We start from the raw sequence: 8,534 nt of genomic DNA, 5'->3' as shown, positions 1-8,534 counted from the left end.
TTTTTTTTTGCCCGTACGAAGGTCGGGCTTAACGGCTAGGTGGTTAAGCAATATTTTAGCAAAAGAAGTAAAATATACCTGGGCAATGTGCATCAGAACAGAAACTTAGAAACAAAATACATTAGGAAAAATATAAACTAACAGAACATAATTTCATAGATTTATTGTTGTCAGCAACCATGGAGGTTAGGAGAAGCTGCCTTTAAGTGCTGCCTGTAACCAGACCTTGCTGTTTTGGTTTACAAATACTCACTTTGCCTAAAGGTATATACAGGGAAATGCATTTTTGTCTTATTGTATCTGATATACTATATTTTTTGAGTTCTTGTGTTTGTATAATGGGAAATACCTTATATCTATCCATACCCCCCCCTCCCAACCTCCACCAATCCACTCTCCACTGGTGACTGACCACTGTCTGCCTTTTTTTCATTAAAATGCCCCTTCCCCTTCAGTCTTGATGCATGAAGAACACTATGACTTAGCTGGTCTTGCTGTATTCTGGCGTTGGTGTTGGTGTCTGTCTATATGTGAGAGGTGATCTGAAAGTGAATGTGAAAGAAGAAATTGTTGCTGGAGCATGTGATAAGGTTGAGACATTATGGGTGGAGTTTGCATATGGGGATGCATAATTCAAGTTTAATTATTGTAGTCAATTTCTTGCACAAATAGAAAGGGCTGCACAGGCTGGGACAGTGGTAGTGATGGGTGATTTGAACTACCTTGACAATGACTGGGGTAATAGCACTACAGGTACAGCAAAAGGGCATAAATGTACTAATTTATTACAAGATAATTTTGTGGTACAGTTTTTTGAAGCCTCCACCAGAAATGATACTCTGCTGAACCTAGTTTTTTTCTAACAATGCAGATAAAAATGATGAACAATAACATATGTGCATATAAAAGAAAATCTGGGTAGTAGTGACAATATTATGATTTCATTTAAAGTAAGTTGTAAACAGGAAGCAAAGTAAACAGAACAGAAATGGGAATGTTTCTACACAAACACACTGCAAAATTCCAATGGGTAATAGGTTTAAAAGCTAAAATTAAAACCTATGTGGCTCAAAGCAAATGTTAAAAAAGACACGAAGAATATAAAAATATAAAAATAAAGCATCACCTTCATCAAAAATCAAAATTATAAAGACTATAAAAAAAGCAAAAAGTAAAAACAATGTGTAAAACTTTAAAATGAAACACAGATTGCAAAAGAAAGTAATATGGTTCTCTTAAAGGAGGTACAATCACGTCATCCTCTTTCCTCCACCTTCATTGACTCCATCTCCACTTCCAACTGTCATTGCTACTTAGTCTGAGGAGGTTGGTGCCAGTCAGACTTCTAGCGGCAATGAAGTATCAGCTTCTGCCCGCAGGTTTTGTGGCGTCAGACGACGTTTGTCGCCGCAAGATGGGTACTCCAGTGACACCTTTAGCTCCCCTAGCTCCCAGTCCCTTCAGCCCACTCTACAATACTTCTGCGCAAGGCATCAGGCTATGGGCCCAACTAACAAAAGAGTAATTGAGCTCAATTCATGTCTAGCCAAACTATTGGCCTTGCAGCTACTGCCGTACAACATTGTGGACTCTGCTCCCTTGGCCTGTGCCGAGCGTCGGCGGAATATACTAAGCAGGCATTATTTCTCCTGCACAGCTGTACCCAGTTTACATGCACTTGTAATGGGTAACATCTCCTGGGCATTGGCATTCTCGGTGTCTAGCCAAATCCACGTCACCATGGACAGCTGGACAACCAGGTACGGAGTGGTATGCTACCTGTCCTTCACCGCTCACTGGGTGGCCTTGCAAAGCTCACTGGGCGGTTGTCTGCAAGAGGCATTGCAGCACCTGGTACCTCTGCCTAGGGGTGTGGTGGGAAATCATGGGCCACCCCAGTCCACTCCCTCCTCCGCCTCCTTCTTCATTCCTTTTACCGCCAACCCCTCTCTTTTTTTTTTTTTTGAAAACTGTTTTTATTGTCATTTATACATATACATATACAACTATACAACTATAACGAGAAGGAGGGGGGGATAAGACAAACAGGGGGAATGGAACGGGAACACTCAGAATTTTAGCATTATTATTATAATAATGTTAACAGCAAATGAGCATACAGTCATCCAGATATATTGGTCATATACCATGTAGAGTATTTGAACATTTCAAGAATCGAGGCACAGTCTGAAGCAGTAAATGCATAGACCAAAAACTTGTACCAGTGTGTCCAAAAACGGGTGATAGAGTCATCGCCCTGCATCTTAGCATCCAACATCTCTCTGTGGAACAGGGTCTTCAGGGCGGATATAACTTGTTCCAAGCCAGGGGGTTGGGGTTGTATCCAGTTCTGCATAATTGCTCGCCTGGCAGCTAAAAGACAGATGTTAGTCCAAGTTCGTATCGATCGAGGTATAATATCTATGTCTATACCATCCCAGGAACCGAACAGCAATAGAACAGGGGTGGATGGTACTGTATGACCAGTTACAGTGGATATGAACCTGAGTATTTGAGACCAAAATGTAGTGATCTGAGGGCAAAACCATAACTGGTGTGACAAAGAAGCATTTGAACAGCTGCACTTGGGGCATTGAAGATGCCAGGACCTAGGCTGTAAGGCCGAAACGGAGGGTCTGAACACTTTGTAGGCCTTGTGCAGTAGCATAAACTGAGATTCCCTCCAATTCTCCTTGACCATACTCTGCCTTATCGTTTGATAACCTTGTATAATACATTCCACTATGTCAGGGTCTGGAAAATCCTTCTGCCACTGTTTTACATTGGAAGATGACAAAGGTTTAGTAAAGATAGGCAAAAGGCATGCATAAATGTTGGATACATTAGGTGGAGACAATGTTAGAAGTTTGTCAAATTTGTTAGGTCGAAACATCTCTGCATAATGGAGAGCTAAAGATTGGAGGTATGACATGTAATACAGCGGATGAAGGGCCCAGCGTGGGATATTATAGGTCACCTGTAAACTAGACAAAGGGAGTTTAGTAGAGTCCTCCGGTTAGAAGAGCTCTCTAAAATACAACAGACCTTTTTGTCTCCATACCTCGAACGCTGCGTGTTCTTGTGCCTGAGGGAACATGGGGTTACCACAAATGGGCAGATAGCGAGATAAACGAACTGGCAGTTTGAACCTCTGTCCGAGCACCTTCCATGTAACCACTGTGTCTCTAATTAAAATATTATGGCGCAAAGAGACAGGAATGGAAGAGAAGCTACAATGTAACATAGCACATAAGTTCCAGGGATAAGACATTGCACTCTCCAAATGTAGATTGGAGTAGCAGGATGTACCCCTAAGCCAGTCTGCAACATGTCTGGCCAATGTGGCTAGATTGTAGAGTCTTATATTGGGGAAACCCACGCCCCCCCTCCGTCTTGGGTAGATATAATTTAGCCAGAGAGATTCTCGGGCGTTTGCCGCTCCATAAAAATTTTGTAAAAGCCCTATTAAGAGCGTTCACGTCAGCATGGGTCAGTAGAAGAGACAATGTTTGCATCGGATAAAGCAATTTGGAAAATGACATCATCTTTACTAGGTGACAACGGCCTAGGAACGATAGGGGCAGATGTTCCCACATTCTCAATTCTTTTTGTATTTTGGAAATCAGCGGCGGATAGTTCAGGGCATAAAGAGATGATGGCAAGCGTCCAATACGGAGTCCTAAATATGTGATGGAGTGTGCTGCCACTTTAAAAGGCACATATGTCCTCCAACTATCCGCCACATCTGCAACTTTAAAGACAAAATTTCACTCTTGTCAAAATTTATTTTCAGCCCAGCAAAGCTCTCAAAATTCTGGAACACAGTTCGGATATTATAACTGTCATGTCGTGGGTTGGATGTAAAGATAAGGATGTCATCCGCAAAAAAGGCAGTACGTAGCTCATTCGTTTGAACTGGGATTCCATGCAGTAAAGGGGTGGAATCCAGGCATCTAACCAATGGTTCCAGAGCAAGGTTAAACAGGAGAGGAGACAACGGACACCCCTGCCTAGTCCCTCTATGAAGGGCAATGGGATTTGATAAAAATCCCAGAGTGTGTATACGAGCAATTGGAGAAGCATACATAGCCTCAAGCAATGCAAGGAAGGAACCCCTAATACCAACATGCTTCAGTACCGTAAAGAGCCATGGTATATTCACTGTATCAAATGCCTTATGTGCGTCTATAGCAACAATGGTCAGATCTAGATCAGGCCGGTGTTTGGCGGTCTCGAGTGCAACTAGTACCTTTCTAATATTGGTCACTGCCGCTCTGCCTTGGACAAAACCCACTTGGGAAGGGGAGATAAGGGAGGGTAATAGTCTGGCCAGCCTGTCTGCAAGAATTTTAGACAAAATCTTAGCATCAATGTTTAACAAAGAGATGGGACGATATGAGTCCGGATCACAAGGGTTTTTATCTTTTTTCAAAAGGAGTCTTATATAAGCTTCCTGGCCAGAACGAAAGTACATACCCCGATCCCAAAGGGTAGAGTAAAGTGCATGAAGATCCTCCACCACCTCTTCCTTCAGCATTTTAAAAAATTCTGTGGTGAACCCGTCAGGGCCTGGGGCTTTCCCATTTTTTAGGGAAGCTATTGTTCTGTAGTAATGGGGGCATTAGGAGTATCAATATCATTAGGTTGTAATCGGGGTAGGGTAACCTCTGATAGGAATGCCCTCCCAGCCTGTAAATCTGCTGTTGGAGAAGAGTATTGATTTTGGAAATATTGAGCCAAGTAGTGGTTCACCTCTTTAGGTGCGGTGACCTCCGTACCCAGTGTTGTATTTAATTTGGGAATATACGTTGGCTTGTAGCCGGTACGTACCAGGTTGGCCAACATTTTACCCGATTTATTGCCAAATTTATGGTATTGTAGGGACCTGTACTTACTTTTTAGCTGTTCATATTGAGAGAGCCAAGAATCAAATTTGCGTTTAGAGGCATACCATTTTTGTTTAGTATCTTGGGTAGGGTTATCTGTAAGTGCCTGTTGCGCCAGTCTAAGCTCCTGTTGCACTTGTAAAAAATGAGATAAAGTTGTCTTTTTTCTTTTCGCCATGAAGGAAATGATCCTACCTCTCACGTAAGCTTTACCTGCTTCCCAGAACAATATCGGGTCATTCCTATGGGCAGCATTGTGTTGAGCATATTCAAGCCATGCTGACTTCAACATTCCCTGAAACTCTGGGTCTTTGGCCAAATAGGAAGGGAACCGCCAGGTAAACATAGTCCCCCTTGGGGTAATGGTCCCGCAACACAAGAGAAATGGGAGAGTGATCCGAAATCACCATAGTATGAATCACTGGAGACTCTACTTTATACAGAATGGCGTCTGTACAAAACAAATAATCTAGGCGAGCTTGGGATACATGGGCCTGAGAGACAAATGTGTACTGTTTTTCTAGAGGGTGATACTGTCGCCAGACATCATTTAAAGACATAGCAGAGGTAAAATCTGAGAGCTGTGAGCGAGGTGTCCGTCTCTCAGCACAATCTACATGACCAGAACTCCTGTCTTCCGAATCCACCATAACTGAGTTAAAATCACCCCCTACAATTTTGGAGGGGGTGGGATCCTGAGCTATCCAGCAGGATATCTCTTGAAAAAAGGTGGAAGGTGGAGAATTTGGTGCATATATGTTATATATTGAGAGGTCCTGGTCATGTAGTTGTAGTAGAACTTTGATAATGCGACCTGCCGAGTCACTTTGCACCGTCTTAACCTTGCCCTGAAAAGATCTATGTATCAGTATCATTGCTCCAGCCTTGCGGTCATTGGAAGGTGTTCCATATACTTCACCCACCCAGAGCTTCTTCATTCTATGAAAATCACCACTGCCCAAATGAGTTTCCTGTAACAGTACAATATCCGGACCCAGCCGTTTTAAATGGCGTAGTACAGACATGCGCTTGTTAGGGGAACGCAAACCCTGGACATTCCAAGAGATTACTCACATACAATCTTAAAACATGGCTTAATCATACAAAAGTAAGAGAAACCATAATGTAACAGTATTATGACCAGTACAGGTGAGGAGTAGGGTAATGATATGAAACCGGACTTATACAGATGATTACTGAAAAACGTGGCTGACATAGGTAATCCCTGAGTACAAGCATATAGATAGGAGATTTCAAAATTAGACTGACCGTAAGACCATGAAAACAAAAAACAAAGGGAAGACAACAGGGCAACATAGGGGAAAGGACAAACAACAAGGAGGAATGACTTTCCTTTTTTCCTCGCAGAGCAACAAAGTACAAACCAAGACAATAGCTTGTGCAAAAACATTACAATGCCGTCAGGGGCGGGCTCACACCTCATATGGCGGGAATTATGGAAGTGACATTTCTAAAAGAAACATAAAAAAAAGGCACTTTAAATGGAGTGGATTTCCTTCCATGTTATCTCGCCTTTGACTGCAGTTCAGAGCGGAGAGTTTCACGAACCCTCTTAGCAGACGGTGTCCCCAACTGCCGGGGTTGCTTGGGAGAATACACCGGGATGGAAGAGCGTGCCTCAGAGCGTGGTGGGGAGGTAGAGGATATTGCAGATCTCTCAGAGTGGGTAGATGCTGAATCAGATAAAGTATGCACCAGGCTTTCTGCTTCCTTGGCTGATGTAAGAGAATACTTGCGTCCCTAGTCATCAGAAAAGTGAAGGACCGCGGGGTATGCTAGTGTAAAGTGCAATTTGTGTTGGTATAGAGTAGAGCATACTTGTTGAAAGCTGCGTCGTTTGCGTGAGACCTCCACAGAATAGTCTGCAAACAGCAGCAGGGATGCACCTTACAAGTGTAGGTTACGCTGGTTACGGTAGGCTTGGAGAATGCGGATTCTATCCGTATAGTGAGAATATGCCGCCAGCACCGGGCGGGGATTGGACTGTTCTTTACGCACAGGGCCCAGTCTATGAGCCCGTTCAACTTTACAGGCAGTCTGCAGACCTAATAATTGTGGTATTACAGTGGAACAAATGCAATCCAGCAATCGTGAAGGCCTAATACTTTCTGGTAGACCCACAATACGCAAATTATTACGCCGTGACCTGTTCTCAAGGTCTTCTACTTTGTCTTGCAGTGCTTGTGCTTTAGCTTCTAGCGTGGAAATAATAGCTCTAGTGGACGTAACATCATCCTCCACCATAGTAATTCGCTGTTCAGCGGTGTCTAATCTCTGAGAATGCTCCCGCAAATCATTTCTTAAAGACTGAATACCCTTCTGCACTGCATTATCAATGGCTTCTAGTAATGTGGGTTTAAGTATGGCTGCTACAGCATCTGTAATCTGATTAGGGTGAGATAAATCATCTAGCTCAGCAGCGTGTACCTGAGAGGATGCAGTGCTGGAAGCACGTGAGGATGCTAGTGCGGCGGCCATCTTGGAAGGGGTGGCCTTCAGCTTGTCTTTCTTTCCCATGAGATCCTGATTAATAACAGGGGAGGATCGCTCTACAAACCGGTCCATCCAGGCACCGGTGACCGGAGGGACTGCAGCGGGCGTATGAAGAGATAAAGTGCCGGTTTAATATTGCGGGATCCCAGAGGTGAGCAGGAGCCGCTATCGCATGCTGGCGGCTCGCGAGGCGCTGGAACCAGAAGTCCTCCCCCTCTCTTTTTGACACTCCTCCTGAAAAGCCAGCAGCGGAGGACACTGTGGTTAAGTGGGCACGCCACTATGGCTCCCTCAAGCACACGCATTGCCAGGCAGTGCTGAAACTGGTGTCCTTGGGGGAGAAAAGTCGCATCACCAGAGAGCTCTTGTCCGCTTTGCACAGAGAGGTTAAGGCTTGGCTGATGCCCTCCTGGCTCACAAAAGGCAACATAGTGTGCAACAAGGGGGTCAACCTTGTGGCCGCACTGCGCATGGGGTGCATAACACATGAGCCCTGCTTTGCGCACTTACTAAACCTGGTGGTGCAGAAGTGGCTCCGCACGTACCCAGGACTGCAGGACTTACTGAGACAGGCTCGCTCCATCTGCAGCCATGTACGCTGATCCCCTACTGCCGTCGCGTAGCGAAGCAAGATTAAGCGCCAACAGAGGCAACAGACTGATTTGTGACACTGTAACTAGATGGAACTCAACCCTGCACATGCTCCAGCGTCTGTGTGAGCAAAAGCTAGCCATCTGCCACTACTTCAGTCAGCATGGTGCATGGAGGCAGCGGGGCCCTTGGTACAACCACACAACTAACCTATTTTACCAGTGACCAGTGGCTGCAGATGGAGACGCTGTGCAAGGTACTGGACCCCTTTGAGGAGACCACAAACGTTGTCGTGAGCGTTCAGGCTGGACCGATGTCATACCCATCTTCTTTCTGCTTGATAATACCCTGTGTGGACTGATGGAAAGTGGCGATGGAAGAGGAGGGTAAGAAATGGGGGAGGAGGATGAGGGTGACATTACACTCCATAGGGCACAGCCAGCATCAGGAGGAGCGAGAATGGACACTGGCAAGCATTAGGAGTTTCAAGAGGAAGATGAGGAGGAAGATGATGATGATGATGAGGGAGACCATGTTGAGGCT

The 8,534-nt window shown here is 44.7% G+C and overlaps 1 pseudogene; it reads right to left on the bottom strand.

Annotated features, from left to right (window-relative positions):
• LOC140329841 (scavenger receptor cysteine-rich domain-containing protein DMBT1-like) overlaps window positions 1-5,064 on the bottom strand; it is a 79,007-nt pseudogene extending 73,943 nt beyond the window's left edge.
• Between the last annotated feature and the right edge of the window lie 3,470 nt (window positions 5,065-8,534).

Source organism: Pyxicephalus adspersus, chromosome 4, assembly GCF_032062135.1.
Source record: "Pyxicephalus adspersus chromosome 4, UCB_Pads_2.0, whole genome shotgun sequence".
Classification (NCBI taxonomy): Eukaryota; Metazoa; Chordata; class Amphibia; order Anura; family Pyxicephalidae; genus Pyxicephalus; species Pyxicephalus adspersus.
This window is presented reverse-complemented; position numbering and strand designations above follow the sequence as displayed.